The following is an 8,634-nucleotide window of genomic DNA, read 5'->3' on the forward strand; positions in this document are numbered from 1 at the left end:
TATTTTTTAAAAAATGTTTGGGAATTATAGTGTTTCCCTAGTGATGTTGGGGTTAAGACTACTTTGAATCTATCATCAAAACTCTACAAGGTAAACACGCTTAGAAAATCAATACGCAATTTTATGGAATCTTTCAATGTTAAAATCTTTCGCTTGCAAAGTCAAGAATCATGTTAGGTATAAAAGGTTTTTTCTCACACGCAAAAAGAAAAATGCGAGGAAAGTTTGGTTACAAAACCTGTTCTCCCAGTATCTTGACCCGTTCGCTTACAGCCCTCAGCCCGGCCCTCAAATATAAGTCTAGAGTCAATTAAGAAAGATAAGAGCGGTGGAAATTTAGCATACAATTTTTCTTTATATATATATATATATATATATATATATATATATATATATATATATATATATATATATATATATAAGTAAAAAGTCTATTTATTTTAGAAATAATTTATTACTTGAATTTTATAATGAACATTTAAACTGTCAAATTTTTATTAAATAACAAAAAATGGAGAATTAGAGTTGTCAGCCACAAGTATTTAATTTTGAACTGCAGTTGTTACCCTAAGTAATATATGTCTAATTGTAGTCATCAACAAGTATTTATTAGTAGTTACTATCGAGTAAGGGTAATTCCAGGTGATGATCGAGGGATTTTGGGTTTTGCTGGAGGATGTGGAGAAGCGTTGGCTGCCGGCTGGGCTAGGGTTTTTCCCCTAGCCTGTTCTTGGTGTTTGATCTTTACTATTTTTCTGTTCTATTTGGATTGCTAGCTACTAGACATAATTTGCGTCGGTGTTTTTGGAGATCTTCTGCAGTCAATTTTGGATTGGGGTTTTATTGTTTGCATGGCAGGGCCTGGGATTTCTTCTCCGTTGGTGAGAACATATGGTTCTTCTCCAACTATGCATGCAATGCGATCTGAATCGTTTTATTCAGGGGAGAGCTCCAAGCTGAAAAAAGTTAATGGTTGTTTTCTGCGTAGCCATGATCGCCCTGTTCTGGTTATTCCTCCAACGGCTGTAATGGAGGACATTGATTATTGGACCAAGCATGCTTTGATATGCAAATTTGTGTTGAAATTAATTTGAATAACCCATTACCAGATTCTTTGAAAATTTGTCTGGGGGATTCTTCTTGGGTGCAACAGTTAGATTATGAATCCCTCCCTTTCTGTGGCCGGATTTGTCATGAGTATGGTCATTTACTGCAGCAGTGCCCCTGTAACTCGAGTTTCAAAGGAGTGGATCGTTCTACAGTTGGCAATGCTGGTGGTTTGGCAGATACTACAGGGAAAGGACAATCTCAAATGGTTAATACTACCAAGGGGATGAATCCACAAGATGCTACAGGTAAGGGTAAGGCTCAAATGCAGGATAAGGATGGATTTACCCTTGTTCGCCCTCGAGCTAAGGGACGTGGTCAAAAGAGACCTTTGAAAGAAAGATTATCTGATTCAGGTTTTAACCGCTTTGAGGTGCTGGATAGTATGGTTCTAGAGGAGGGTATTCCTCCTCCTATCTCTTTTGATCCAGTTTGCCCAGATGAGAGATCTGTTCCTAATGATGCTTGTGGGGCATCTCAAGTTGTAGTATATCATAACTGTGAGGTTCCTGTAGCTGCTGTGACAGCGGCTCTGGTGACTCCTGCAGTGTTGGAAGATGATGATGTTGTTTTGGCTGACTTGGTTAAGGATGTGCTACCATCAGGTAAGGGCAAGGGATCTCCTCTCCCCTTGGGGTTGCTGCCTCGACCCTTTAAGTGGGCTTCTTCTACTCCCCCTCTAAGGAGTGGGCGCAAAATAGACCAAGAGAAGATTAAACTCACAGGAGATATATTGATTGAGTCTGGTTCAGTGAAACCTTTGGATTCTCATTTTTCCAATTCTACCCAATGATGATTATTCTCTCATGGAATGTAAGGGGGTTGAATAGCATCCCTAGACAAAAGGCTATTCATAACTTGGTGGTTGATCATAGTCCTAATGTTTTTTGTATCCAAGAGACTAAGCTCTCTGTGGAGTCTATGGTCCAACATGCCTCTAGTATTTGGTCTCGTGGCCAATGCCAGTGTGTTGGGGCAACAGGAAGTGCTGGTGGTTTAGCTATATTTTGGGATCCTCAAAAAATTTCTCCTCTTAGCTGGATGTCTTCTCGCTCAGCTCTCTCTATGGTAGCTTCTGCTCTAGACTCAGGAGAGGTAATCATGGTTACTAATGTGTATGCACCTGTTGATCTTGTGGGAAAGGAGGAACTTTGGGAACATATTCAATATGTTAGAAATTGTCATCCTTATCATCCTTGGGTGTTAGCAGGGGACTTCAATTCAGTTTTAAGTCTGGAAGAGAAGCATGGTGGTTTGGCTAGATTGGGGCCTTCTTCTGCTCTTCTTCGGCAACACATATATCTTTTGCATCTCTCTGATGTTAAGCCTTCTAATGGCCTCTATACCTAGAATAATCACAGGACTGGTGTTGCTGCTATCTCAGAACGCCTGGATAGATTTCTTGTTTCTTGCTTCTAGCTTAGTGGCACCCTTATTATCTCTTCAAAAATCCTTGATTGGAGGGGTCAGATCATTGGCCAATCAAATTTTCCACTATAGGGGCTTATGTTTTGAAGCATCCTCCTTTTAAGTTCCAGTTGATGTGGCTTCGTGACTCCTCTCTTCATGATTTTGTTTTTTGTTGGTGGAAAGATGGTGCTCCTGCATATGGTACTGCAATGTTCTCATTTTCTAAAAGGCTTCAATATGTTAAAAGGCAGCTCAAGATATGGAATAGGGAATTCTTTGGGAATCTTCACTTTATGAAGAGGCTTTCTCAACAAAATCTTGATGTCATCACAAGGGAGATTAGAGATCGAGATTTCTCAGAGGATCTTGGCCAAGCTGAATCCCTTGCTTCTAGAGCTCTAGAAGAATGGGAACTTCGAGAGGAAATTTTTTGGAAGAAAAAGGCTCGAGTTGATTGGCTCTAGGAAGGTGATCGAAACACTGCCTTTTTCCATAAAACAGTGCAATCTCACCGGAATCAGAGCACTATCTCTTCTTTGGTTAATTCTCAAGGTATCGAACTGAATTCCTTGCCAGCTTTGTTCCAGGAGGCTATTTCGTACTTCTCTACCCTCTTCTCCGAGGACTCTCCTCCTACTGATAATGAAGAAAATATTATTTTGTCCTGTATTCCTTCCCTTATCACTCAGGAAATGAATGATTATCTCATGCGTCCTATCTCTTTGGAAGAGCTGGAGGAGGTGGTCTTTGGCATGCCTAAGGGGAAGGCTCCTGATCCTGATGGCTTTCCAGTTGAATTCTTTCAGGAATTTTGGGACATCATTAATCATGATTTGTTGGAGGTGGTTAAAGAATCCTATACTAGCAAGCAGATGCTTCGAGCTTTGAACTCTACATTCTTGACTCTTATTCCTAAGTGAGAGGGTGCTAATCAATTGGAGTTTTTTAGACCAATTGCCTTATGTAATGTGGTTTACAAAGTTATTACTAAGCTGATTGCTGAGAGACTGAAAAGGTGGCTTCCCATTATTATCTCAGAAGAACAAGGTGGTTTTGTTGCTAGCAGACAAATTTTGGATGGGGTGGTTATTGCTACTGAGGCTATTCACTCTATGGCTACTTCAAGGGAGAGAGCCATGTTTGTTAAGCTGGATATGGCTAAGGCCTACGATAGAGTTAAATGGAGCTTCCTAAGGAGTATTCTTCTTTCTTTTGGACTTAGCTCTAACTGGGTGAGTTGGATTATGAGTTGTGTTACTTCTGCCTCTTTTTCTATTCTTATTAATGGTCAACCTTCACAACTATTTGGTGCTTCTAGAGGCCTCCGCCAGGGTGACCCTCTCTCCCCATATCTATTCATCATCATGGCTAAAGGCTTGGGCAGATTCATTGAGCATCAGGTGTCCTAGAATTCTATTCAAGGCTGGCGGTGGGGTAATGACTTACCTTCTCTTTCCCATCTTCAATTTGTTGATGATTCTGCTCTTGCCAGTCTTGCTAGGATCAAGGAAGCTGAAGCCTTTCGACATGCTTTGGACGTTTATTTGGCAGCTTCAGGCTAGAAAGTTAATGAGCACACATCTTTCATTTACTTTTTTAACACTCCTGATTCTATTCAGAACAGGATTGTTGGTATCCTACGGTTTCAGATAGGTTCACTTCCTTTAACTTATCTTGGCATTCCTATTGCTGTTTTCAGGCAGCCACGTCTCTTCTGGAAAAATTTGATTACCAAGCTTCAGGATAAGGTAAATCATTGGACTCATAGATGGCTTTCTACTGCTGCCCGGGTTACTCTTCTTCAAGTTGTTATCCAAGCTCTTCCTACTTATAGAAGCATGGTTCATGCTGCACCTATTTACTTTCTCAAGGAGTTTGATGCTCTTTCTCGACAATTCCTTTGGAGTGGTAATTTGCATACTACTAAATGGAGCTTGGTTAATTGGGCAACTGTTTGTAGGCCTAAAAAGGAGGGTGGTCTTGGTCTTCGATCTGCTCTATTGAGTAGTCAAGCTTTGGCTGCTAAACTTTATTGGCGATGGTGCTCTGGACAACATCAACTTTGGGCTCATATTATCACTCATAAATATTTTCATGGTGCTGATCCTTGCTCTGTTTTTGCACTTCCTCTTGAAGGTCGTGGCTCAATGGTTAAGCATACTTTGAAGACAAGTGCGATGTTGGTGAAGAGGGGTCTATTCTGGATATGTAAAGGAGGTTCTCAGGCTTTGTTTTGGTCTGATGCTTGGGATGGATTCCCTTCCATTTTATCCATATACCCTCATCTTCAGCCTCTTTGTGACTCTTTTCTTGCCGTTGGATGGGATAAAGTGGCTCATTACAAGACTCCTTATCAATTGGGACCTGTTGTTGGTTACAGATGGAAGCATTCCTCTGATTGGCCTCCTGGAGGTACAGACATGGATCGTCAGGAGCTTTCTCAAATTTTGGCCTCTAGAGAGTGTTCTTCTTTGCTTGGTCCAGATGTTTTGGCTTGGGGCGATACCTTGTCTGGTAAATATCATGTCTCTGCTAGGTATCAGGAGATAACTAGACAATTATTTTGGGGATGCTGAGGTCCCTTGGTGGAAGCAAGTTTGGAATAAAGTTTCTTGGTCCAAGTGCAATTTTTTCATGTGGCTAGTGGCTCACAACCGTTGTCTTACCTGGGATAATCTTTGTAAACGTGGATTTCAGGGCCCCTCTTATTGTGTTTTGTGTGGTAATGGAGAGGAGTCTGTCTCCCATCTATTCTTCCATTGCTCCTATTCTACTCAGATATGGCACCTTTGGTGGAGCGCTTGGGGTTGCTCTTGTCGGCATGCTTCCTCTTTGCTTGAGTTCTGGGCCCACTTGGGTAGTGCTCCCTCCAAGTCTTCTTCTCTCCATGCTGCTTGGATTGTTGACCCATCTTTCATGCTTTGACATATCTGGTTGGAGAGGAATCGTCGCATATTCCAAGATGTTCGGCTTGGTGTTTTGCATCTTTGGTGGAAAATATCACATTCTCTTAAGGAAACTATTCTTGTGAAGTGTGAGCTTGATGGGGGTATGGATCCGGTTGATCTTGCTATCTGTAATCGCCTCAATTTTCATCTACAGGATGGGGTTGCAGCTCATAGGTTTCCTTCTATGTCTAGGCAGCTTCACTATCAGAGGAAGGGTCAGGTTAACCGGGACGGGCACTGGACTCCTCCTCCCTGTGGAGTTTTGAAAATTAACACTGATGGTTCTTCCCATGGGAATCTTGGTCCGGCTGGTATTGGCGGAGTGGCTCGTTGTAGTTTTGGGGATGTTAAATTTTTCTTCTCAATTCATAAGGGTGATTATACTAACAATCTCATGGAAGCTTGGGCTATTTTATATGCTGTGGAACAGTGTTGCTTGCAGGGATGGAGTAAGATTATTTGTGAGTCTGATTCCTAGGTGGTGGTGAACATGCTTTCTTCGCAAGAGCTTGAGGATGTTAGTTGGCAGCTGGCCACTGTTGTTAAGCAGATTCTTTTCTTCTCTTCCTCTTTTCAGTTCATTAGCTTCATGTATATTCCTCGTGAATGGAATAGAACTGCTGATTGTTTAGCCAAATGGGCTTCTAGTCATGATTTGGGTTGGAATATTAGGGATAGGGGGCAACTGTCCTTTGAGATGGTGCAAGCATTTGATGATCTTGTTGCGCAGGATCGAGCTCCTTGTTGAGCTCTCCTTGTTGTATTCCTTTCTGTCTTAATAAATTTTTGCCCCTCTTTTTGCGAAAATTTTTATTAAATAATTATGTATCATATATAATAAATAGATTAATGCTAAATTTTTGAAATGGGAAAGTCAATTTTTATATATTAAGCTAAGTTTTAGTTTAGTGAAGTGAAGGGAACACTTACCTAACAAGGGCTCTGTAGAGCTTGAGTCCCTGCTGCCTTCTGCAGAGAAAAGAGAAATAAAGAAAAAGAAAAGATTTTAAAAAGAAAAAGGAAATAAAGAAAAGATGATGAAAAAAATAATTTAAAGATAAATTTTTTTAGTACTAATAGGTGTGATAATACAAAATTTCCCATGTATTACTTATTTTACAATAAGAGTAATCATGAAAAGCAGCCCATGTATTCTGTCAGATCGAATTAGAAGCAGTAAACTTTACAAATGCATTCTTTGCCACATCAACATTTTCCATACTAATAAGTTTTTTTTAGGAAACTCTTCTTTTACAAATTGAGTTTCATTCCTTCTTCTAATTTGTGAAAGAATATTGTAAATTACAGCCTAGAGAAACAATGAAACAAGGAGGAAAGAAAATTCTCCCATATGCATTCTAACTAGGATTTGAACCACCACCTTCTTCATAGTAGAACCAATGGAGGCTGGCGGGTACTTTTTTTCATCCACCTCACTAGTTGTATATATGCTTACACCTTCTTCATAGTAAAACCAATGGAGGTTGGTGGGTACTTTTTTTCATCCACCTCACTAGTTGTATATATGCTCACACCTTATTCATAGTAAAACCAATGGAGGCTGGCAGGTTCTTTTTTTCATCCACCTCACTAGTTGTATATATGCTCACACCTTCTTAGTAAAACCAATGGAGGTTGGCAGGTTCTTTTTTTCATCCACCTCACTAGTTGTATATATGCTCACACCTTCTTCATAGTAAAACCAATGGAGGCTGGCAGGTTCTTTTTTTCATCCACCTCACTAGTTGTATATATGCTCACACCTTCTTCATAGTAAAACCAATGGAGGTTGGCAGGTTCTTTTTTTCATCCACCTCACTAGTTGTATATATGCTCACACCTTCTTCATAGTAAAACCAATGGAGGCTGGCAGGTTCTTTTTTTCATCCACCTCACTAGTTGTATATATGCTCACACCTTCTTCATAGTAAAACCAATGGAGGCTGGCAGGTTCTTTTTTTCATCCACCTCACTAGTTGTATATATGCTCACACCTTCTTCATAGTAAAACCAATGGAGGCTGGTAGGTTCTTTTTTTCATCCACCTCACTAGTTGTATATATGCTTACACCTTCTTCATAGTAGAACCAATGGAGGCTGGCAGGTACTTTTTAACTTTTTTTCATCCACCTCACTAGTTGTATATATGCTTACTTTCAATTTACCAAGTAAATCTCATATATGAAACTCCACAATAAGTAGATAATTATGCATACAGAAGAAAACTCTTAATCAATTCAATTCAATAACATTAACCTCTAAAAGACAACAGTACAAATTTGATAAGTAGTAGTTAGCCCACCAAACTTTTCAAGTGAAGAAGTGAAGAAGATAGACTTCTACGCTAATGGCAGTTACAATACAAAATAAACTGAAGATAAATAGGCATTGAAGAAAATAAGATTTATCATCTATGAGGCCATATGGAGTGCAAGTTTCCAAAATGATAACTAGCCAGAAAGTGATTGTAGAAGAACAATTTTAAAAAAAAAATCTATGTTCTTTGATCAAGATGAAATTTGTGCAAATTTTTTGAACTTAAGGTGTATTAAAAATTAATCCTTGATCCTGCTGTATAAAGAAATATAACACAGTTGTTAAATTTTTCCAAATTTCATACTTCTTTTAGAGAAAGCACCTGAGATGAAGAACAAACGGAAGTGGTGACTCTACAAATAGAAAACCTCATCAATCCCACATTTTCTTGGAGTATATAAAATCTTCATTTCTGCTTGGGCCTTACTATTTAATTTACAGAGGAAGCAGTCACAATCAAAAAAAGAAAGACAACCCGCATTTAACTCAGCCTCAATGGGAGTTTCCGTGTATGAAAGAAGAAGATCTAATATGTTAATTAACAACTAAATGCAAATCGATGTTGTGGAGGGGAAACTACTTGCAATTAGCACGTGTAGGAGCTTATGCCATGTCACTCTGCACATGACTGCTCCCCACTTGCCACCATCTTGCACTATTAGTGCCACTTGTCGGGACTTGTCAAATCGAGTTTTATGCAAAATTTTTGAAGCAAGAAATTAAAAAGATCACCGAGAAAATGCAGGTAAACCAATAGAAAAATAGGAATTCTATAAGTGAAAATTCATTTTAAGGCTCTACTAGGGTTTCTTGCTTCATGGAAACTTTCAATTTTTTGTGTACGGCTTTTCAT

The sequence above is a fragment of the Cupressus sempervirens genome, chromosome 3, assembly GCF_028749045.1.
Source record: "Cupressus sempervirens isolate cs-2001-9-10 chromosome 3, ASM2874904v1, whole genome shotgun sequence".
NCBI lineage: Eukaryota > Viridiplantae > Streptophyta > Pinopsida > Cupressales > Cupressaceae > Cupressus > Cupressus sempervirens.